Source organism: Pseudonaja textilis, chromosome 13 (genome assembly GCF_049901715.1).
Source record: "Pseudonaja textilis isolate UNSWEBS1 chromosome 13, rPseTex1.2, whole genome shotgun sequence".
Lineage (NCBI taxonomy): Eukaryota > Metazoa > Chordata > Lepidosauria > Squamata > Elapidae > Pseudonaja > Pseudonaja textilis.
In genome coordinates, this window is record NC_142002.1 from 18,760,780 (window position 1) to 18,784,598 (window position 23,819).

Consider the following 23,819-nt stretch of genomic DNA (forward strand, 5'->3'; position numbering starts at 1 on the left):
ATCTCTTCCTTCCTCCCTCCTTCCTCCCTCCCCCTTCCTTCCCTTTCTTCCTTCTCTCCCTCCCTCCCTTCCTCTCTCTCTCTCTGTCTCTCTGTCTCTGTCTGTCTCTCTCTCTCAGATCAGGGGACTTGAGGCTGCATGGTTTTGTACAATGATCAGTTGAGGGAACTGAGAATGCCTGGTTTAATGAAGAGAAAAAGTAAGGGTGTCACGATAGCAATTTCCCACTACTTGAAGGGGTCAACCTATTCTCCAAACCAACAGAAGGCAGGACAAGAAGCCACGGGTGGGAGATCCTTAAAGCGAGACCCGATCTAGAATTAAAGAGAAATTCCCTGCTGGTGAGGACAATTCATTAGGGGGAACAGCTGTCCTTCAGAAGCTGTGGATGCTCTATCGCTGGAGGCTTTGAAAAAACACCAGACAGCCATTTGTCTGGGATGACACAGGGTCTCCTACGTAAGCGGGAATAGAAGACTCCAAAGCCCTTCCAACTCAGTTATTCTGCAATTGTGTGACTGTGAGCATCGCTTGGTATATATATCCCACTTCTACAGGTAGAGGGTCCATTCTCTATTTCTGTGGCTTGATGGTAAAAGCCCGACATTGGGTGTAACTTCCTTAATCCTGCTTTCGTTTCTCAGCCACTCAACAGACAGGGGTTTCACAAAATAAATTTTACGATTCAGCTCAGTGCTTTCTCCTACACATCCTGGTCCTGTGAGACTATCCAGGTTTATACGCTGCATGTTATTCTAAGAAATGATGCCGCGGTGCTCTTTTTTTTCCCAGTAGTTCTGGGCGTCATTGATTTAATTTTTTTTTTAAAAAACACACAACACAATGAAATATTTCCCTTTGTTTGGTTCAAGGGTGGTGACCCCATTTGGCCCAAAGAACCTGAGGCCTTTTATTAGGGATGTTAAAAAGAAAAGCAAGAGGAAGAGAAAACAAGAAAAGTATTGGGGGAAAAAAAATAATGGATACATGAAAAAGAGTCAGAAGGATATGAATGTCCAGTTTAGTGAAAAGAAGGGCTAGGGGTGACATGATAGCAGTCTCCCAATGTCTGAGGGGAAGAGAGAAGAGAGAAGAGAGAAGAACGCGGTCAAGGAATTCTGCAAAACATCTGAAGGCAGGAGAAGAAGAAATGGATGAAGGATAATCAAGGAGAGACGCAGCCTAGAACCAAAGAGAAGTAGAATAGGATTCTTTTATTGGCCAAGTGTGATTGGACACACAAGGAATTTGTCTTTGGTGCAAATGCTCTCAGTGTACATAAAAAAAGAAAAGATACATTCATCAGAAGTCAAGAATCATAAAGTACAACACTTAATAATAGTCATAGGGTACAATAAGCAATCAAATCATACTAGGAAACAGTCAAATAGCATATTGGAATATAGAATAGAACAGAACAGAATAGAATATGAATAGAGGAATAGAATAGAATAGAATGGAATAGAGGGATAGAACAGAATAGAACAGAACAGAATAGAGGAATAGAATAGGATAGATTAGAATAGAATAGAATAGAATAGAATAGAATAGAATAGAATAGAATAGAAGATGGAATGGAATAGAAGAGAAGAGAATTAGAATAGAATAGAATAGAATAGAATAGAATAGAATAGAATAGAATAGAAGATGGAATGGAATAGAAGAGAAGAGAATTAGAATAAAAAAGAATAAGAATAGAATAGAATAGAATAGAATAGAATAGAATAGAATAGAATAGAATAGAATAGAATACTGTATTGCCAAGTGTGACTGGACACGCAAGGAACTTGTCTTGGTGCAAATGCTCTCAGTGTACATAAAAAAGAAAAGATACATTCGTCAGAAGTCAAGAATCATCAGGTGCAACACTTAATAATAGTCATAGGGTACAATAAGCAATCAAACTTTCTTGACTGTGAGAACAATTAATCAGTGGAACAACTTGCCTCCAGAAGTTGTGGGTGCTCCATCACTGGAGGTCCCAAAGGTGCTTTTGCAAGAGGCAACTGGACTTTCTGGTTCTTCTTTGAAGACGTTTTCCCTTCTCAGCCAAGCAGCTTCTTCAGTTCTTCTTCTTCTTTGGTGCTGAAGAAGCTTCTTGGCTGAGAAGGGAAACGTCTTCAAAGAAGAACCAGAAGGTCCAGTTGCCTCTTGGAAAAAGCACTTTTAGGACAACCAGGACCTAGAGGATGGAGAATCTCCATACGCATCAATCACTGGAGGTTTTAAAGAAGAGATTGGACTACCATTTGCCTGAAATAGTTTAGGCTTTCCTGCTTGGACTAGAAGACCTCAAAGGTCCCTTCCAACTCTGTAATTATGTTATTCTGCTGACATCGAGAAGGAGAAAACGGTTCTTTGACTGCAGGCAGGACCCGGTTCTTGCTGGTCTGCAAGGACCAAAGGAAATTCTATGATTTAGTTTGGGGGAATTCTGGGGGTTGAAGTCCACTCAGCTTAAACTCACAGAGATTGAGAAATTGTGCACCAAGGGCTTTCTCGCTGAACCTTACTTGCAGTGTAGATGTTTATCACGTCTGGAAGAAGTCAATGACAACAGAATTAAGACCAATGTGATTATTCTATTTTATTTATCCTGTTTCGATTCTTCCTCTGAGCTTGGGTAACACATCTGACAACAACATCTGTTGCGGCGTGAATAGGAAATCAAAAAACAACTTGCTTGGATAGGATGGAACCCCAGAAGGTGCGGGATGCTCAGGGCAGATGTAGAAGTTCTAGAAGCCAGGATGGAGAGGAGGATGGCAACCCCACCCAGTTGTGCCTGAGTTGGAAAATTAGAAAGAGGGGAAATGATTTTCTATAGAATCAGATGAACTGAAGCCCACCCAAACCCTCCTATCTGTCGGTCTGATTCTTAAACTTTCAATTAGCTGAAATTATGCCTCGTAATAGAAATAGCACTTACGCTTATATCTTGCTTCACAGCGCTTTTACTGCCCTCTCCAAGCAGTTTACAGAATCAGCCTATTGCCCCCAACAGTCCTATTGCCCTCATTTTACCCACTTCGGAAGGATGGAGGGAAGGCTGAGTCCACCTTGAGCCTGGTTCGAACTGCCAAATTTCAGGCAGCCGGCAGGCAGCAGAAGTAGCCTGCAGTACTGCAGTCTAACCGCTGCGCTACCGTGGCTCATAATGCAATGTTTTTTGAATCAAGGTTTCTCAAATGCGCTAACTAAATCTGGGAACTCATTTCTCCTGCAGAATTAAAATTTCTAGGATGTTCAGACCTGTGGTGGAATTCAGCATTTTTGTGGCAGGGCTTGGTAGTCAAAATTTCTGCTACCCGTTCTCCAGGACTGGTCTGAACCGGCTGAATACCAATTCTGGTTTAGACCAGTTGTGTTTCAAACCACAGTCCATGTTCATGATTTTTTTATCCTCCCTGGCAACTTCCTGTAACAATAGTCAACAGTGGAAGGGCAGGAAGTTGGAAGCTGTTCTCATTTCTGCTGTTTTTTTGCCTGCCCATGGCTATTCCCTTTATCTCTTCAGGTAAATAAATATTGACAAAGCAGGATCTCACAGATCAGAGGTTATATATTACCGTCTGAATGCTAAACCAGATGAGGTCTATAAAGAGAACAGCCTATCATTTTAATGGCAAATTAGCTGGGTTTTCACCCCAGAAAAAAAACAAAACAGCACTATCCCACTTGCTTCCCTTTCCTGAAATCACCATTTCCCCCTTTTTAAATTTTTAGTGTGATCGTTTATTCCTAGAGGCAGAGATTTTCACAGCGTAGAATTGGGTGGATTCTCACACAGAGATAAATGAAACAGATCTTATAGGATATGGGAGAGTGGAAGATCAGGTTAAGGACACATAAAAACCCCCGCGAGGACCTTCAGGGCCAAAAACCCACCCCCAAATGAGAAGAGGCTAGCAAAGTTAAAAACGTACCTGCTTGCGGTCCATGTCGTGAAAACAACATGAAGCTGAAATATCATATAATTAGGTTTTTGCTTGTTGTTTTAAATTGGAAAGGGAGGGAGAGAGGAGGAGAAGGTGACATTGGGCATGAAAGAGGAAAACCTAACAACTTCGAATTTGTGCAAATATTAGCATAATGGGAAAACTTTATCTCCTTCTATTTGCTCCTGTCTGAAGCGGTAAGTTTATTCAGTGGTACTGATTATTATTATCATTATTTTGGGTGGTTGTTTTCAGAAAAAATGGAACTTGCAAAGGCTAGCTAGAGGAAGCTAAAATTAATCTCTTGAAGACCTTCTGGTTTTCTGGCTATTGCAGCTGATTCTCCTAAGAATGTTCTCACTGCAGCAGAGGTGCTATTCAGCCGGTTTGGACTGGTTCTCCAGAACCGGTAGCGGAAAATTTTGAGTAGTTTGGAGAACCGGCCAATACCTCCTCTGGTTGGCCTCACCCCATCTCTTCTCCGCCTCCCACCGAGTCCCAGCTGATTGGCTGGGTCTTGTTTGGTTGCCCTGCCCAGGAGAACGGAGCTGGAAAGCAGGTTGGTGGGGTGGGGAGGGAATGGGATTTTGCAGTAAACTTCCCCTGCCATGCCCACCAAGCCAAGCCACACCCACCAAACCAGGCCCACAGAACTGGTAGTACATTTTTTTGAATCCCACCACTGCACTGCAGTTGTATTCACGGACACCAGCAGTGCCCAAACGAACGTCCTTCAGATGGCCTGGAATTCCAGATGAGGCTAGTTAAGAATTCCACTAGTACCACTTAATAAAACCCTAGTAAGACCACACCTGGAATACTGCAACCAAATTTGGTCACCATACTACAAAAGAAGATGTTGAGATCTTGGAAAAGGTTCAGAGAAGAGCCAGAAAGATGATCAAAGGCCCGGAGACTGAAACGTAGGACAAACAGCTGCAGGATTTGGGTCTGGCTAGTCTAGAGAAAAGAAGAATTAGGGCTGACATGATAGCCATAGCATTCGTTACATCACTGAGGGTTGGTAAGACCTTAAGTCCAAAATGGAAGCTGTTCCTCAGCTCTCTTTTATTTAATTAGAGGGCTGGAGTGACAAATGAATAATGGCCATTTCCCCAGCCTAAACAGGTACCATGGATAGCTAATCAAGAGGAGGAGGTGAGACATTAAGTTAATTTAATTATCACGGACGGCTTCAGTTCCAACGATGTTAGCGCTAAGAAGGAACCATCGCCTACTCTCTCTTTTCTAACAAAGGACCTTCAATTCCACCACAGGTCATCCACCAGATACCTTACTACAAGGAGCAACATTAATTGTGTTGCTTTTATTGGGTGATGGAGAAAAAATAAAAATGAAGGAATGAATGAATGAATGAATGAATGAATGAAGGAAGGAAGGAAGGAAGGAAGAAAGAAAGGATTCTGGGATACGTTTCTAGCATTGGAAAGAGATATGCTTAAAACTCAGCCATCCTTTGCACATACAAGCTGCTACCACCTCTAAACCTCCATTATTCTGACCATAAAACAGGCATAAATTGCAACATATATCACAGCCCTACTTTGGATGCCTTCAAAACTAACATCTCATCATGGGCCCCTTCCAGTCCTTTATCTTTAGCGACTTTCCAGATCAGGCTTTGAAGGTAGAAAGAAAGAAAGAAAGAAAGAAAAAGAGAAAGAAAGAAAATCAATCGATCGATCAATCAATTAATCAATCCATGGGTCTTGACCACCAAAGAAGAGAATTATTGGTTTCAGCTCAGCTTCAGGATGGTTTGCATTTGCCGTTGGATGTCTTAGCCAAGGGCTGGCCATCTTCTCCGCGTGTTCCTTTCATTTCTTTGGGGTCCCAGTTTTAGGGCACAAATTGCATGTACGTTTCATTTTTAAAGCTTGTTTATCTCTACTTTTGAGAATGTTGCTGTGGGAATCACAGCTGGAAGCTTCCATCTGTTCGTACCTTTCTCTCCCCGCGGGCCCAGCCCACGATGTCAAAGAAAAAAACGCCGTGGATTTCTGAGAAAAAAGGATTTCCAAGGCTCACCAAAATGAACTTCACTGCATTTGTCTTTGATAAAAAAAAGCCGGCTCAAAAGCTTACATCTATTTGCAAAAGACAGGCTCGGGGAAAAAAAAGGAAAGCCACATTGTTCTGAAAGATGAATGCAAATAACATATGTGTGTATTTGGGAAATGTCGAATTGAAAGGACTATGCCTCCTCATTGTGGGAATGTACCTATCAAGTTTTTATTTTGTTGCACTTTTCCCTTCCCTCTCTTTCTCCCCTCCCTCCTTTCCTCTTCCCTTCCCTTCTCTTCCTTTCCCTTTCCTCCCTTTCCCTCCCCTTCCCTCCTCTCCTCTCCTCCCTCTTTTCTTCTTTTTCTCCTGTCCTCTTTCCCTCCCTCTCTCCCTCCCTTCTTTCCTTCCTTCCCGCTTTCCTTCCTGGCTTCCGGCCTTTTCTTTAATGGACACCATACCCTGCGTTGAAAGAAGGGAGACCTATCTTCCTTCTCCTTGATGATTCCTTAGGCAGTTTGGTGGAGGACTAAGGTCAATTAGCTTAGAAATAACTTCCGCCTCGCCGCTTTCTGATGTTTGGCTGTCTCTTATTGGTTTATTTAGCTGTTCTTAAGTGCTTTGAGCAAGGGAGAAATTTAGCAATTCAGTAATGAGGGAGATGGCAGCTGATCCATCACAGCTTGGTTTTTAAAGATGGCTTCCAATATTGACTGAATATTGATTCAGCGCCAAATCGTACGGGAACCGCGTATCGTCATATACAAAATGAGTTTCATCACAGTGGATTTAACAGAATAACAGGCTTGGAAGGGACCTCGGAGGTCTTCTAGTCCAACCCCCTGCTCAGGCAGGAAAAGTAGATAGTATCTTCTTTGTATCCTTTATTTCTGTCCAAAAAATGAGGTCACCACATCTCTTGCTAGCTCCACAACAACCCAGTGTGGATTTTTAGGTTGAGATAGCTGGCATATTTTCCTGGGAATAAAAATTAAATTAGATTAATCTATTCTAACGCATACTTTAGGTGGACAGTTGATTTTGTTCACAACTAGCAGTGGTATCCAACTCCCAAAGTCCTCTCTACCTTCTTATAGGCCACTCAGATGGGAAGAACTGAACTCGGGTTGTGTCTATGATGGCCCCGTACCAATGCAGTTCTTTACCTTGTCCAAATATTTTTTCTACTTCAGCTTTCCAACTATTATTAAATCTGCTGCTCCAAGGTTTCAGACGGAGATGAGGCTGACAGCCGCCTTCAACTAAGCCAACAAACCTTCCTGCTCCAACCGTGATTTGTCTTCAGATGAGACCATCTAATTTGGTATGCTGATAAGAGGGCATGTATGCGCGCACCTCCATGCCCACATGCTGCAAAACAGTCCCATAAATCTTCAGTTACCATTAGAATTTCATGGGAACATAGACCTGAAATTTGGAATCTCATTATTCAACCAGACATTAACTCACATCATTTCAGGATATCATCTCAGGGTCCAAAATAAGTTTATAATTTATAGCGAGTTCAGCCTGAAGGCTCTCTGCTTACGGGGAGGAAGGTGGCGGCACAGGTGTCACTCCAGCACAGGTGAGTTAAGCTGATGAAATAATTGGTGGATTGCCCAATACATTTATCGCAGGAAGCTGGGAAAGAGAGTTGTAACTCGGCTGGTGCAGACAGCTGGTGAAGTGGGCAATCATATCTCCATATGGAAGATCTTTAAGATATCGGATACAAGCGGAACATCGTAGTTGTTTTCTTTAGATCAGGATGTTTTTAAGCTTGTCAAAACTCTGGATGATTTTAGGTATTTAAGAAAGAGTTGGGGAATGGATTGGTTAGAGACAGGTGATTCACGACAAACAGTATCGAGCCAGCAATGTGCTGCCACCCACAACGAAGCCAACACAATCCCAGGCTGCAGTAACAAAGGGATGAATTCAGAAGTTGCCTCCATCTCGGGAGGCGGTTAAAGAAAAGATTGAAGAAGCATTTGTCTGAAATGATGTAGGGTCTTCTGCTTAAATGCAGAGGGTGCAGAGGTGGGATTCAGCCGGTTCTGATCAGTTCTGGAGAACCAGTAGCGGAAATGTTGAGTAGTTCGGAGAACCGGCCAATCCCACCTCCGACTGGCCCCGCCAACCCCATCTATTCTCTGCCTCCCATCGAGTCCCAGCTGATCGGCTAGCTCTCCTTTGGTTGCCTTACCCAGGAGAACAGAGCTGGAAAGCAGGTTAGCAGGGTGGGGAAGGAATGGATATTTTACAGTATATCCTTCCCCTGCCATGCCCACCAAGCCACACCATGCCCACAGAACGGGAAGTAAAAAATTTTTTTGAATGCCACCACTGAGCAGGTGTCAACCCTGAAGCTGACCTAACTGGAGCCATTTTGAAGCTTCGGGGTTGCCACACTGGAGCTGAGGGACAGGGAGGGAGGAATGGAGATAGCTGGGTTTTATAGCCAAAACAAAATCCTTTTCCTGGGAACCAAGGATATTCCCACAGGTGGCCAGGGAGAGAGAGAGAGAGAGAGAGACAGAGACAGAGAGAGAGACAGAAAGACAGAGACAGAGACAGACAGAGAGAGACAGAGACACAGAGAGAGAGACGAACAGAGAGAGAGGCAGATAGACAGAGAGAGACATACACACAGAGAGAGAGAGAGACACAGAGAGAGAGACAGAGAGAGAGACAGAGAGAGAGGCAGACAGACAGAGAGAGACACAGAGAGACACACACACAGAGAGAGACAGACAGACAGACAGACAGAGAGAGAGAGACACACACACACACACACACACACAGAGAGATAGAGAGAGGCAGAGAGACAGAGACAGAGAGGAAGAGTGAAGTTACCAGGTGACTGGATGGCACCTTGATTGGACCATGTAACTGATTGTTTGGAAAAGGGGGGTTACTTTTAATTTTAATTACGTGAAAACCGTGGGAACCTTCAGAGCCGGTTTTCAACAGAACTGTGCCAATGCGATATATCCAATAAAACTATTCTTTGAGGAATCCACCTGCCTTGGAGTTTTGCTGGCTATGGATGTATTACTTGGGTTGGATTAGAAGACCTCCCTTCCAACTTTGTAATTCTTCAATTCTGCAGGCTGAGAGTTAAGAGACAATGGAGGTAGACCAATGAACCCTACTTCCATGTCCTTCTAACTTCATTCTTCCTTTGCTATCTTATCTTACTTCCTGTTACTTTGGGTCTCCTCCTAATCCACCCAAAAAACAAAATCCCAACCTGTGTCCAGAAGCAGGCCTCTCTTGCTGGAGAAGATCCCCTGAATTTGATGTAGTATCAGTTGCTCCTTGTCTGTAAGTCTTTGCCTGTCTCAACTTCCATTAATATTGTCTCTCCCATTTCATGGTGGTAGCAGATTCTTGCGGCAGGATTAGCCCCATAAATATTCTTTCAGCCTTTCTGGGCTTCGCTGATAGCTTTCTGCTTCTCTACCATCAACCTTGTTTTTGTTAACCCAACACGATTTCAGCCAAATGAAAAACAGTATTTCATGACTCTGTAATTTGCCAAGCAGTTGATTATATTAGGACGAGCCAATGCTGAAGAACTGATTATCTCCAAGAGTGGTTGCCAATAGTTCAGGCAACATTTAACGGCATTGTCTCGGAGCAGATTGTGGTTGAAAGTAGAGTCCTACCTTCTTTGGTCTGACCTTGGAGAAAAGCAACCACTTCCTTTCCTTGAACAATAAGAAGATGGGTAAGGACACTGTAGGAGTGAAGAGTGTTGGGATTCCCAGATGGCCTGAAGGTCAATTTATAGTTGGTTAGCTGTATAGGCACACCAAAAAGTGTCCCACGTTCATCTCCATCTAATCTGTTGACAATCCACCAGTAGATTGTCTAGTACAGTAGATAACCAACTACATTTGACCTGGTATTCGTTGATTTCTACATTAATTTCCTACAAAGAGGGCTGAGAAAATATTTACAGACCCTTCACATCCTGGACGTAAACTATTTCAACTCCTTCCCACAAAACGACGCTATATAGAGCCCTGCACACCAGAACAACTAGACACAAGGACAATTTCCCCCCCAATGCCATCACTCTGCTAAACAAATAATTCCCTCAACACTGTCCAACTATTTATAAAGTCTGCACTACTATTAATATTAATCTTCTTATTGTTCCTATCACCCATCCCTCCCACTTGTGTCTGTATGACTGTAACGTTGTCGCTCGTATCCTAACAAATTATACTGACTTTTTCCTAGTATGATTTGATTGCTTATTTGTACCCTATGACTATTATTAAGTGTTGTACCTGATGATTCTTGAGTCTTGACGAATGTATCTTTTCTTTTTTATGTACACTGAGAGCATTTGCACCAAGACAAATTCCTTGTGTGTCTAATCACACTTGGCCAAAAAAGAATTCATTCATTCATTCATTCATTCATTCATTCATTCATTCATTCATTCACTCATTCATTCATTCACTCACTCACTCACTCACTCACTCACTCACTCACTCACTCATTCATTAATATTTTGTTCTGCTTCATGGATTAAAAAAAGAAGAAGAGATAGCTAAACCTTAGGTTTTGTTCCATTCAATTGTTGGTGAACTGGAATCAAGCAATATATGACTTAGTCAAGACGAAGTCCCCTGTTCAGAGAGAGGGTCTAGGAGGGTCCTGGGAAGGAAAGAGAAGATAGATCTTTTTGGATAGAATGAGACCATCACCCGTTACTCTGAAAGCTGAGGCTAAAACCCCCCCAAAACCCAAAAAGTGTTTGTGTGTGTCTATGAAATATTATTCTTTCATTGAATATTAAATTACCCACTGCTGCCACTAGATGGCACTGTGCCACGCCATCCTATAAAGAAAATAAAACATGGCACCAGATTTAACAGAATTTGACAAGTTATTTTAATCCAATTTTCTATCGCTGACAATATATGCATAAGCAGAATCTATATGCTCAGAGGCAGTATATCTTTGCAGGCCAGGATAGGCAGACAGGAAATTTAGGCTGTGACAGGAAAGATAAATTGGGCTAAATGGAGTTTAGGGCTGAGCCAATCTTTATCCTCTACCTATCAGGCATCAGAAATCAGTTTTCACCATCAAAGCTGGTGGATTTTCTATCATGAAATCTTCGATTTTCCCCTGGTTTTCGGTGGAAAAATCGTTGCCTTGGACTCCTTTTTTAATCTGGATGGATCCTTTTCCTAGACAGCGCCAAGCTAAGCCATCAGCTGTTCAAGCTTTTGACAGAAAGGAGCCATTTGCAACATGGTCATATCTGTCAATAGCCATTATGGATGTTGTTGTTGTTGTTTTAAAAAAACACACATTAAGCACAGCTCCCTTTTTCTGAAGAGGTTCTCCAGCCAGGAGCTTCAGCTCAGGGAAATGGCCTTTTCCTGCTTGTATCGCAGGGCAGCGGCGAAGATTTAATGCGAGAGAGACGCCTCCTCATGGGTGATTTAGCCTCGGGGTGTTGTGGATGGAGAATCGCTGGCACCGTTAGCACCCTTCCCGCCTTGGCACGGGTGGAGGGAGCCCTGGCTGGCTCCCTTCGTGGTCGCTGAATAGGGTGTGTGTGTGTGTGCGTGTATGTGTGTGTGTCTTCGGGGTTTCGTTCTGCATTCAGAAGGAAGCTACTGCAGGCAGGAGGAATATGGGAAGAGTTTGAAAAGTGTCCCCCGCAAAAAAAATCCATGAACCTGAAGCGGGGAGCAATCTCTGGGTCTGGGGACCCCTTTGGAATTGGCGAGCACATTCACAAAATGGCCTGTCCTTGGCAAGAAGGCAAATTGATCTGCGCTGTGCCCAGCTTTTATGGCCTTGAAAAGAATTTCTGGCACTCAATATGAGCTAAAGATTGATTCTTTGAAGCATTTCCTCCCTCCCTTCCTCCCTGTTTTCCTTCCTTCCTCTCTCCCTTCTTTTCTCCCTTTCCTTCCCTCCCTCCCTTCCTGTTTTCCTTCCTTCCTTCCCTCCCTTCCTTCCTGTTTTCCTCCCTTCCTTCCTTTCTCCCTCCCTCTCTCCCTTCCTTCCTGTTTCCCTCCCTCCCTTCCTCTTTTACTTCCCTCCCTCCATCCCCGTTTTCCTTCCTCCCTCCCTCCTTCTCTACCTGTTTTCTTTCTTTCTTTCCTTCCTTCCTTCCTTCCTCCCTCCCTCCTTCCCTCTTCTTTTTAATTAAAAGAATATTTTACAAAGTCAGCTGAGGCAGAAGCCCTGATAGCCACCGAGGGAGGTATCTTACTCCTGATGTTGCATTAAAGCCCAATAAATTCTACTTAAAGAGGCCCCCAAGGAACAGAGACAACCCTAGCCATCAGCTCCCTGGTGGCTGAGCTGAAAAACTCTCCACCCATCCGGTCAACTAAGGACCATGTGACCACCGTGAACTCTTGGTCTGGGATGAGATGGAAGGAAGGCCGTGGAAGCAGGCAAAAAAAACCCACGTTGCCAAGCATCCATCGGTATCCTGGTTAGTTGCGAACGGAGGTAAGGAGAAACATTGGGTCGACGGAAAGCAACATCCATCTCGCACAGGGCCCTCCGAGCTTGGCATCTTTAAGACCTGTGGGCTTCCGCTCCCAGAATTCCCTATGCCGGCTGGGGAATTCTGGGAATTGTAGTCCACAAGTCTTAAAGTGGTCAAGTTTGGAGAGCCCTGCTCTGTTGGTGCTTTCAGAAAGAGCCCCGATGTTTTATCCATTGTTGTTTCCGTTTGATTTGGACCTGCCACAATTGGTCGACTCTTGGCAAGTTACAGTCAGTAATTTGCAATAAAGCCCCCCCACCCACCCCGCCCCCCATGCCACAAGATCTATCATGAGAAAGGACCAGTAGTTTAGATCACCAAATTGAGACGGAAGTAGATCTTCTAGTGAGAACGAAGAAGACAAGGGACAAGAAATGAAGAATTAGATGGCCGCCTGTGGATGTTGAAATTCTGGTAATACCAGGTTGGGTAACCAGAGGGCAGTGAGGTCCCTTTGCTGTAAAATATCTAATTACTCCAACGAACTAACACCGGTGCTAGTGGTATCACTGATGATATTAGCTGGTTGGGTAATGAAATGTCTGAAAGACAACAACCAAGTTCTAAGAGCACCGAGGGCCCCACATTCCTCCTTCTCCTCTTCCTCCTCTTCCTCCTCCTCCTCTTCCTCCCCCTCCTCCTTGCAAATTCCACCCTCTTCTAGCACTGATGATGCTACCTGCTTTGGGTAATGAAATGTCTGAAAGACAACAACCAAGTTCTAAGAGCACCAAGGGCCCCACATTCCTCCTTCTCCTCTTCCTCCTCTTTCTCCTCCTCCTCTTCCTCCCCTTCCTCCTTGCAAATTCCACCCTCTTCTAGCACTGATGATGCTACTACCTACTTGCAAGGAAACAAGCAAGCTCGGAGTCCGTCCAAGAACCCCTTATTTCAATGCTGATCTACAAACGTTCTCCTTTATTGGTGCCTAAGTTGTCTGGATGTCTTCCTGTTCCTGGTGGTCCCACTTCATCCTCAGCTCTCTCTGTTTCTCTGCCAAAGCTTCCTGTTCTGCTGCTGCAGCTCCAGGCGTAATCGATTCCCCCTCTTTCAAATATTTATGAAGCATTGATGGATTTCTCTGAGTTTGAAGCAGTAGCTTTCATGAAATTTGGTTTTATTAGCTGGAAAGTCAATATTTTCCCTGCGCTGCCTTCGGATCCGGTGGGTTCCAAGCCATGTCTCATCATCATCAGAGGCTGACAGGTTTTGGACCGCTTTCCGTTAAAGCTGTCCAGGAGATCGTGTCTGAAGAGCTGGAAAGATGCCTTGAAACTGGGGAGGGCCGATGCCTCCGGAGGAGGCTGGAAAGAGGGTGGAAAGCTAGCTAACACCCCCACTCCCCCATATAGCAAAAATGAGTTTGGCTTTGAGAGCCTTGTAAGCAGAGGGGAAAAAAGATGATTCGATTGTTTTTTTCCAGCAGGAAATGGGGAGGAGGGCATGAAAAACTCAGAGAGGAATGGAATGATGGAGAGGAGTGATGGCATTCAAAACTGTTCAGTACTGGTTCTGCGGGCGTGGCTTTGACACGACACCATTGACTCTCGGTAGTCACTGAGATAGATCTTCTCCATGATGATCCATCCCTGAACTAGTCCTTCGGGTATTCTGCTATTCTGCTATTCTGTATGAAAGGGTTTTCTTCTTGAGAAGGGGGCTGGACTAGAAGACCTCTAAGATCCCTCTGCACTCTGTTATTCTGCTATTCTGTTATTCTGCTGTTCTGCTATTCTATTATTCTGCTATTCTGCTGTTCTGTTATTCTGCTATTCTGCTATTCTGTATAAAAGGGTTTCCTTCTTGAGAAGAGGGTCGGACTAGAAGACCTCTAAGATCCCTCTGCACTCTTTTATTCTGCTATTCTGCCACTGTGCCATTCTGTTATTCTGCTGTTCTGCTATTCTATTATTCTGCTATTCTGCTGTTCTGTTATTCTGCTATTCTGCTATTCTGTATAAAAGGGTTTCCTTCTTGAGAAGGGGGCTGGACTAGAAGACCTCTAAGATCCCTCTGCACTCTGTTATTCTGCTGTTCTGTTATTCTGCTGTTCTGTTATTCTGCTATTCTGCTGTTCTGTTATTCTGCTGTTCTGTTATTCTGTTATTCTGCTATTCTGTTATTCTGCTGTTTTGTTATTCTGCTATTCTGCTATTCTGTTGTTCTGCTATTCTGTTATGCTGCTATTTTGCATGGTAGGGTTTCCTTCTTGAGAAGGGGGTCGGACTAGAAGACCTCTAAGATCCCTCTGCACTCTGTTATTCTGCTATTCTGTTATTCTGCTATTCTGCTGTTCTGCTATTCTGCTATTCTGCTGTTCTGTTATTCTGTTATTCTGCTGTTCTGTTGTTCTGCTATTCTGCTGTTCTGTTATTCTGCTATTCTGCTGTTCTGCTATTCTGTTGTTCTGTTGTTCTGCTATTCTGTTATGCTGCTATTTTGCATGGAAGGGTTTTCTTCTTGAGAAGGGGGTGTGGACTAGAAGACCTCCAAGATTCCTTTGCACTCTGTTATTCTGCTATTCTGCCACTGTGCCATTCTGCTATTCTGTTGTTCTGCTATTCCGCAAGAAAAGGGTTTCCTTTTTGAGAAGCGGGCTGGATTATAAAACCACCAAGTTCCCTTTCAAACCTTCTATGTTCTCTTTCGGCAGGAGAAGTTCTGAAATTTGATCCTATTTATGGCTTTCCCTCTCATGAAAAGTTGAACAACGATGTTTCCAGGATGGGGAAGAGAGAGCTACCGATGACTCACACATCCCCGGCTCTGTATAAGATTAATTTCACCAGATTGCTGCAACCTAATTGGTACGGTAAGCCTTTTGTGCAGAACTGCTTAGCGGAGTTAGCCATATTTATTCGCCCGGCTTCAGCTCAGACAGCTGTCTTGCTTCAGCTCAGAGCAGCGAGTTAAAAAGAGCAACGGATGGTCCAGCCTCACCCCTTTTCCCTTTTTAATGCCTTCGCTTTTCATTCTATTAAAGCGTCGATTGGTGCGCGGAGAACCATTATCCGTTCCCAAGGAACAATGGTGGAGAAAGAGCAACAATAATATTTTATGGCTTGTTCTAGTTTGCTTTTAACATTTAATTGGAAAATATAGTTTAATTGCAAAGGGAAGCCATGGGTAAATCCAGTTTTGCAATTATTTGGCAGCCAAAACGAATAGCCATTTTTCTTTTTTTTTTGGCAGGGTGGTCAGGATTGGGAAGTAAATCTCAGTCGAACCTGGTTAGAACTTGGAGGAATAGCTCAAGGGAATATCAGGACTGGAGGCTGGAAGGAAAGAAAGGGATCTGTTCAGGGATGCGATTCTACCAGTTTGGACCGGTTCTATAGAACCGGTTGTTATGATTCTGCGCAGTTCGGAGAACCCCCCAGGAGACAAAAATGGCGGAGGGGTTGTTAAAAAAGGCCACGCCCACCCAGTCACATGGCCATGCCCACCTAGCCACGCCCACAGAACCAGTTCTTAAAAATTTGAATCCCACCCCTGGATCTGTTCTTTTGTCAAGAGCCATAGCGACAGCGCTTTAGACTTATATACCGCTTTATCGTGCTTTACAGCCCTCTCAAAGCGGTTTACGGAGTCGGCCTATTGCCTGCAACAATCTGGGTCCTCGTTTGACTCACCTCGGAAGGGTGGAAGGCTGAGTCAACCTTGAACCAGTCAGGATCGAACTCCTGGCAATGGGGCAGAGCTAGCCTGCAATACTGCATTCTAGCCACCGGGAAGGAAGGAAGGAAGGAAGGAAGGAAGGAAGGAAGGAAGGAAGGAAGGAAGGAAGGAAGGAAGGAAGGAAGGAAGGAAAATAGCAATAGCACTTAAGAATTGTATACTGCCTTTACAGTACTTTCCAGCCTTCTCTAAGTGGTTTATAGAGTCAGCCTCTTGCCCTCAAACAATCTGGGTCCTCGTTTTACCCACCTCGGAAGGACGGAAGGCTGAGCCAATCTTGAGCCTGGTGGGATTCGATCTGCCAAACGGCAGTAGGGGTAGCTTGCAGTACTGCACTCTAACCACTGCCCCACCAAGGCTCCTCCTTGGATAATAACATGAAGATAACCATCTTTCATAACACGGAGATGCCCATAAATTCACCAGGAGACACTAGCAAAAGACTGGAAGAGAAACAGAAGGTAGTATAGTTTTTCCACAGTGTTCTGCATCTTCTCAAGCAATTGTTTCCAACTTGGTGGCATCCAGATTTCAACCCCTCGGAATCCCCATTCAAGGATGAGTAATATGTAATGAAAAGACATTTCTACATATCTTCTTGGGAGGAGGGAGGGTTGCCTACCTTCCTCCATCGTAAGTGTAGTACCACCAGAGGGTGCTGCGGTTGCAACAACCTCCTCATGAAAATGGATAAAATACTTCTTGGGGCCAAACTACACGTTACCCTTTGCAATCCTCTCAAAGCCTGTTTTCGCTCCTCGCCCTAATCTTCCTTGCCCTAAGTAAACCAGTGTAGAATATATACAGACCTGTTTCTCTAAAACACATTTCTGGATGAAGTTTTGTAAGGATTATCCTGTTTCCCATTAAATCAGGAGGATGCTAACATCAGAAAAATGTCCTAATAGTTAAGAGCTGTTCCACGGAATAGACTTATTTGGGAAAACGACGAGGTCTACAACTTCACTGGAGATGATTAAATGGAAATTGGACTTCCTTTGGTTGGCGAAGCAGTTCTCAGGCTCAAAGAATCAAGACCGTACGTAAGATTCCAGCCCAGAAGATTTATTCAAACCTATACACAAGAATCTAATCGATTAAAATGCCACACTAAATTGGCACCAGATAAGGGTCAGCAGAATTCAGGAGGGGTTGAACGTTTTGGAGCGCTTGTGGAAACACAACGACTCTGAGCTGATGACACCCTTAACTCCTCCCACCAACCTTGCTTGCTCTTCTTCTACAGCTGTAGTGGCAGATGGGCAGGATACCGGATTAAATGCCCTCCATGAAACCTTCAAACTCTTGGTATGGAATTCTGTGATCCATTCCGTGGGTCTAAGAACCCCACCTGAAGAGATTTCATTTTGCAAGCGGGGCCCCTTCAAAGCTTTGCCTGGTGGCTTAAAGCTGCACCACAGATGGCCGGAGGAGATGAATTTGTCGCATCACTTTTGGTGGGGGGGTCACAGTTTCATAAAAACCTTCTATATGTGCAGAGATCTTTAACTAGAAGCCCAAACCACAAATCAATCATCAGATTCTCCGGCACCTTGCAAAATAACTTAATTCAAAAAACATCACGGAAAGAAATTTAAAGCATGCTGCAAATTTGTAGAAGCTCTGGGGATATGGGAAGATAGCTTACGGCCCAGTATTTCTTCTGTCTCTTTTACAATTGCTGATTTATTTTCTTCTACTCCTGAAGCATGCTGTTTTTGGTCAATTTTGCTTCAATAATAGCCATGTTTTCCCAATTTCCAATCCCGCCAGCAATTCAAAGGGAAATGGAATATGGTGGGTTTTTTTTTTCAGAACACTGATAGCTCTTCATTCTACAAATACAGTATTAATTTGTTATTGCGACTTGCTTCCTCTCTTTTTTTATTATAAAACTCACATAATAAACACCAATTTTGGGAGTAATCTTGTCATCGGATCGGTGATTCCTCTGGAAATTATTCTTTTTGTCGCAATGCCCTAGATAAAAATAAAGACATTTTTGAAGAAGGGAAGGGGGAAAAAAACTCTACCCAGGTGTTTCTTCATAAATCTTTCTCTCACACACATAAAGAAACAACAAGATATGTGAAATATGATTATAAATAGCCAAAGTTGAGGCAAATATTTGTTGGGTTGCTGAGATACCCTGGGAAATGCTATTCTCTGACTGGTATTTGTGCACATTAATTGTAGACAAGAACATTAAACATAAATTTGCTGTCTCTTCTTTTAGGAATTCTGGCTGGATGAAAGTTGTCGGAGACGTGATTTCTTCATGGCTTTCTTAGACCATTTTGGGAAGAATTGTGGCTTCAGAAGACAACCAGCAGAGAAAAATGAATGTGGAGAAAATGTCTGGAATATTTCTGTCCTGATGTGCACATAAATTCTTCCAAGCCGAAACATATGCCTCTTCCCCAATACGGGAACGAAAACATTTCTTTTGTCCTTCAATTTGATCTTTTACCTCGTTTAAATGGACATCCTGTCAAAGCCCACGTCTTACAAACACTTGGCTGCGTAGGTTTTAATTCTCATTTCTTCAGGCTTAATCCTTGCCAGATGATCTTCCCCGATAGGAGGATATGCGCATTTTAATTCATAATCATAATTCATTCCTAATCCTGAAAAATGTCTCTTTGGATCTCTGTATTCTTTGTCTTCTTCATTTATTCTCCTAAAAAAAAATGGTATCTAATCTCTATCTGTTTCCCCTTTCCCTCAGTTGGCAGAAAGTTCTCTGTTTTTGTCCAATAAACATCAGGAAATAAATCCATATATTTTTTTTTATTTATTAAAAAGGCAGGAGTTTATTTTATGCTTCAAGACATGTATCAGACAAAAAAGAATTAAGAATTTATTATCGGCCTTATGAGGTAGCTATAAGGAAACGCCGTAGTATTGAGACGCAGATTCACATAACAGTTTCCTGTCCTTTGAAAAAAAAAAAAAATCACAAGCTATCCTAACAGACCATTTTGTTAAAAATCATGTAAGCCACCTTGAGTTGCCATGGGCGAATAGGTGGCAATATAAATTCAACAAACAAACAAACATGCAAACAAACTACCAGCATCAATCTTGCTACAAGAGGTTGTTAGAAAGGTTCTTGATTCCAGCAGTCTTTGCAGGCTACAGCTTTCTAGATCCTTGAAACTACTAGCATCAACCTTGCTAAAGGAGCTTGTTATTTGCAGTGAAAGTGGATTTTAGACCTACTCATTCCATATTCCGTGTCACCTCTGGTTGGCCCTGAGCCTTGCAATTGGCACAGCCTGGGAATCACATGTCAACAAAGACATATGTTGGGTTGTTTCTTTTCGCGGCCATTCTTTTCTTGTTCCCCGTTTCAGTTCATCCCCGCAGCAGCTGCGCCGACAGCTTGCACTGAGATGCAATGGATGGAAACTATCCGATACATTTATATCTGTCTATTATTAGAGATAATCAAATGGAAACCAGGAGGTGGCATCGCCTGAACTGCCAGCTGTCCGTAGTTTCCATGGGGGGATTTAGTGGAATGTCATGTACTTCCATAAGTATTCCAGAAGACAACCGTTTTCTGGATCATAGCCAGGAGAAGAGGTCTGTTAGGAGCATCGCAACTTCTGGAGACTGTTGTGATAAGTAAGTAAGGCCATTGGTCCATCTTGCCCTAATCTTATCTGCTCTAATTAGTCGAATTTATTTATTTATTTTATTTGGTTTGTCAATTGCTTACAAGGTAATACGTATGAGTAAAAACATAGTTATGAATACCTATAAGAAAAATAAAAGAAACAATAGGACAGGGATGGTGGACACGTTGGTGCGCTTATGCACACCCCCTACAGACCTCTTAGGAAAGGGGTGAGGTCTATAGTAGACAGTCTAAGGTTAAAGTTTTTGGGATTTGGGGAAGAAACCTGAGTCAGGTAGAGTATTCCAGACATTGACCACTCTGTTGCTGAAGTCGTATTTCCTGCAATCAAGTTTGGTGTGAGTTTGAGTTTGTATCTATTGTTTGCTCTTGTGTTGCTATGGTTGAAGCTGAAGTAGTCACTGACTAGTAGGACATTGCAATGTATGATTTTATATACTATACTTCGATCGGACCGAAGGTGGCATAGTTCTAGGTTTTCCAGGTCTAGAATTTCAAGTCTGGTGGCATAAGGTATTCTGCAACGAGTAGAGGAGTGGAGAACTCTTCTTGTGAAATATTTCTGGACTTTCTCAACTATGTTACTATCAGATACATAATGTGGGTTCCAGACTGATGAGCTGTATTTGAGTATTGGTCTAGCAAATGTTTTGTATTTGTATTTGTATCTGGCAGACGTCCTTCCCCATTAGTTGCTAAATTGCTAAGCATGTTGGCTGAACTCACAACATATCAAACCAGGATCTTCGACTCTTGGCAACGTGAAAACATGGGGATTTCAACTCCCAGAATTCCCCAGCCAGCCAGGCTGGGGAATTGTTGGAATTGGAAGTCCTCGGGTCTTAATCTTGCCAAGCTTGGATGCCCCTGATCTAAACCATCCTGGGGTTTAATTGTGTGAACTCAGCCAGCTTTTTATTCAGCAAACTCAACTGTATATCATGGCTTGTGCTATTTTCCTTGCATAGGTGAATGAATTGCCTAAAGCTGTGATGGCGAACCTTGGGCACATGTGCCAGAAGTGGTACGCAGAGCCATTTCCCCCCGGCACACGAGAGCTCACCCGGAAGAGCCTCACTGTGCATGCGTGTGAGCCGCCATCACTCGACAGCTGATTGTTGGGTATCTGGTCAGGGGTGGGATTCTACAGGTTCACACCTTTTCACTAGAACCGGTTGTTAACATTTTAAGCAGTTCAGAGAACCGGTTGTTAGAAGAAATTACTGGCCTAATCCTGTAAGGAAGGCAGGAAGGAAACATTCTGGTGTTGCTTACAGAAATTGTCTCTCCATTGATCCTTATTACATTCTTGGCAGGACTAAACTTCCTGTCTCAGGAACTTCTCTGGAGTTTTTTTCCCCATCCTTTGCTGGTACTTCTCTTGTGTGGAGTGACCATTCAGGGTTACAATGGCACTGAAAAAAGTGACTTATGACCATTTTTCACACTTACGACTGTTGCAGCATCTTCACAGTCATGAGAGGCCAGGCGAGGAGATGAATGCCTCGATGTGAGTGATATTGAATTGGCCACGCCCAGCCAATAATATGACCACCAAGCCATGTCCACCCAGTCACATGACCACCAAGCCACACCCACCACCTAAGCCACGCCCATCACCCAAGCCACGCCCACAGAACCGGTTGTTAAAAAATTTGAATCCCACCCCATCCCAAACCAACATTGGATGAACTAGCCAGGGGCTTCCTGATTGTCCACATACTCCAACCTTTCACATCCTTATATGCACCCATGTATCCATAACTATGTTTTTACTTATACCTATTATCTTGTAAGCGATTGACAAACCAAATTAAAAATAAAAAATAAAAAGTTTCAATGCAGAATCTATTTCCAACGCATTGTTCATTCCAGCCCCGTCATTTCAGAATCCACACAATCCTTTTTCGCTATTCCTCCGTAGCGTTAATATTCCTTCCGCTGCCTTCCCCACCCCACGACGGCCTCTCCCCTTCTTCCATTTTTCTCCCCCCTTTTTGCTCCAGGGATCCGGGGAATGTTAAGCTATGAAATTATTTTGTGAAATCCAATAAAAAAAATTTTTTTTTTTAATCGGGTCAACGTTGTTACCAGAAAGGAAAGCGATGGAGCTTCTTTATGGCGGGTGTGTGTGTGTGTGTGTGTTGTGGAGGTAAAAAAAGAACAAAAAGAAAGAAAGACAGAGGACTTAAAAGAGAAGAGAGCAACTGTAACCACAACAACCCCAAAAATGCATATAAATTCCCATTTATAGGGTGTAAAATGAATCTCCCTCCTGCTGTTTTTCCTCTTGAACATAAGCGGCAATCCAGGCATCAATTCGACAAAGCTGGCTGTTAAAGAACCATGCACGGATCTCTCTCTCTCTCTCTCTCTCTGTCTCCCCCTTCCTCTCCTCTTCTTCTTTTTCTTCTTCGTCTCTTTCCCTCCCTCCCTCCCTCCCCTTCCTCCTCCTCCTCTGCTTCTGCTTCTTTCTTCTTCTTCTTTCTCTCCCTCTCCTCCTCCTCCTCTTCTTCCTTGTCTCTCTCTCCCTCCCCCCTCCCCTTCTCCTCCTCCTCCTCCTCCTCCTCCTCCTCCTCCTCCTCCTCTTCTTCTTCTTCTTCTTCTTCTTCTTCTTCTTCTTCTTCTTCTTCTTCTTCTTCTTCTTCTTCTTCTTCTTCTTCTTCTCCTTCTTCTTCTTCCTCCTCCTTCTCCTTCTTCTTTTCTTCTTCTTCTCTCTCTCCCTCCCTCTCCTCCTTCTCTTCTTCCTTGTCTCTCTCTCCCTCCCTCCCCTTTCTCTTCTTCCTCCTCCTCCTCCTCCTCCTCCTCCTCCTCCTCCTCCTCCTCCTCCTCCTCCTCCTCCTCCTCCTCCTCCTCCTCCTCCTCCTCCTCCTCCTCCTCCTCCTCCCTCTTTTTAAAAAGCACCAGGGAGAATGGAACAAACGTGCTGATTTAGACCTGAGATCCCAGGTATCTCAAATACATCAGTTTCCAGGTGAATAGATTTGTGACATCTTTGAAAATGGATTTTACAGTTTTAGGGACAGTCGGAGAACAGCACGATATCTTTCCTTAAAGGAATGTGTTTGGGAAAACCAAGGGGTCTGCAAAAAGAAAAGGGGGCCAGGACACTCACACACACGAAAAAGAATTACTTCCATTGGGAAACGTGTGTTTTTTGAAAGTCAGGTCAAGGTACTTAACAATGAGGAGGACCCAGAAAACGGTGTTCAAAAGTTTTTCACTGATGACATTTTGTGTTGGGGAAAAAATAAAATAAAATCGGGCGTGTTTGTCATCCGAAGGGGAAAGTAGGGCGAACGGTTTCATTGAACCAACATATTTGTAGCTTGGGATCCGGCTGTTTTGCTCTCTAAGCCTGTTCGCTACGTTTGCTGTTTTCGTGCCAACGTTTCGTTACCAAACTAGGTAACATCATCGGGGCTAGAAGGGAGTGGAGTTTGTGGAGAGGAGGAGGAGGGGGAGGAAGAGGAAGGAACAGGAGGAGAAGGGCCGTGGTGTGCTGGAAAGGATTGAGGTTTTGCCGAGAGGAGAAGGAAGAGAAGAAGGAAGAGGAGGAGAAGGAGCAGGGATAGGAGGAGGAAGAAGAGGAGGAGGAGGAGAAGGAGGAGGAGGAGGAGGAGGAAGAAGAGGAGGAGGAGGAGGAGAGGAGGAGGAGGAGGAGAAGGAGCAGGGATAGGAGGAGGGAGGACGAGGAGGACGAGGAGGAGGAAGGAGGAGGAGGAGAAGGAGGAGGAAGGAGGAGGAGAAGGAGGAGGAGGAGGAGGAGGAGGAGAAGGAGGAGGAGGAGGAGAAGGAGGAGGAGGAGAAGGAGCAGGGATAAGAGGAGGAGGAGGAGGAGAAGGAGGAGGAAGGAGGAGGAGAAGGAGGAGGAGGAGAAGGACTGTTGGGTCCTTGTGTTCTCTGAGCTTAGCTGTTTCCTTGGAGTCGTTTCATCACCCATGTAGGTAATAACATCAGTGCTGGAAGGGAGTTGCAGGAGGAGGAGGAGGACTAT

At 43.8% G+C, this 23,819-nt stretch overlaps 2 long non-coding RNA genes across 2 annotated transcripts; one reads left to right on the forward strand and one right to left on the reverse strand.

Moving 5' to 3' along the window:
* Positions 1–2,562: 2,562 nt before the first annotated feature.
* On the reverse strand, positions 2,563–4,058 carry LOC148124740 (uncharacterized). The gene is made up of 2 exons (XR_015745095.1): positions 3,927–4,058; positions 2,563–2,785 (listed from the first exon to the last, which is right to left on the reverse strand). It is a non-coding gene; the product is annotated as an uncharacterized LOC148124740 (long non-coding RNA).
* Positions 4,059–6,848: 2,790 nt separating this feature from the next.
* LOC148124741 (uncharacterized) lies at positions 6,849–18,935 on the forward strand. The gene is made up of 4 exons (XR_015745096.1): positions 6,849–7,284; positions 15,155–15,308; positions 17,055–17,218; positions 18,416–18,935. It is a non-coding gene; the product is annotated as an uncharacterized LOC148124741 (long non-coding RNA).
* Positions 18,936–23,819: the final 4,884 nt, after the last annotated feature.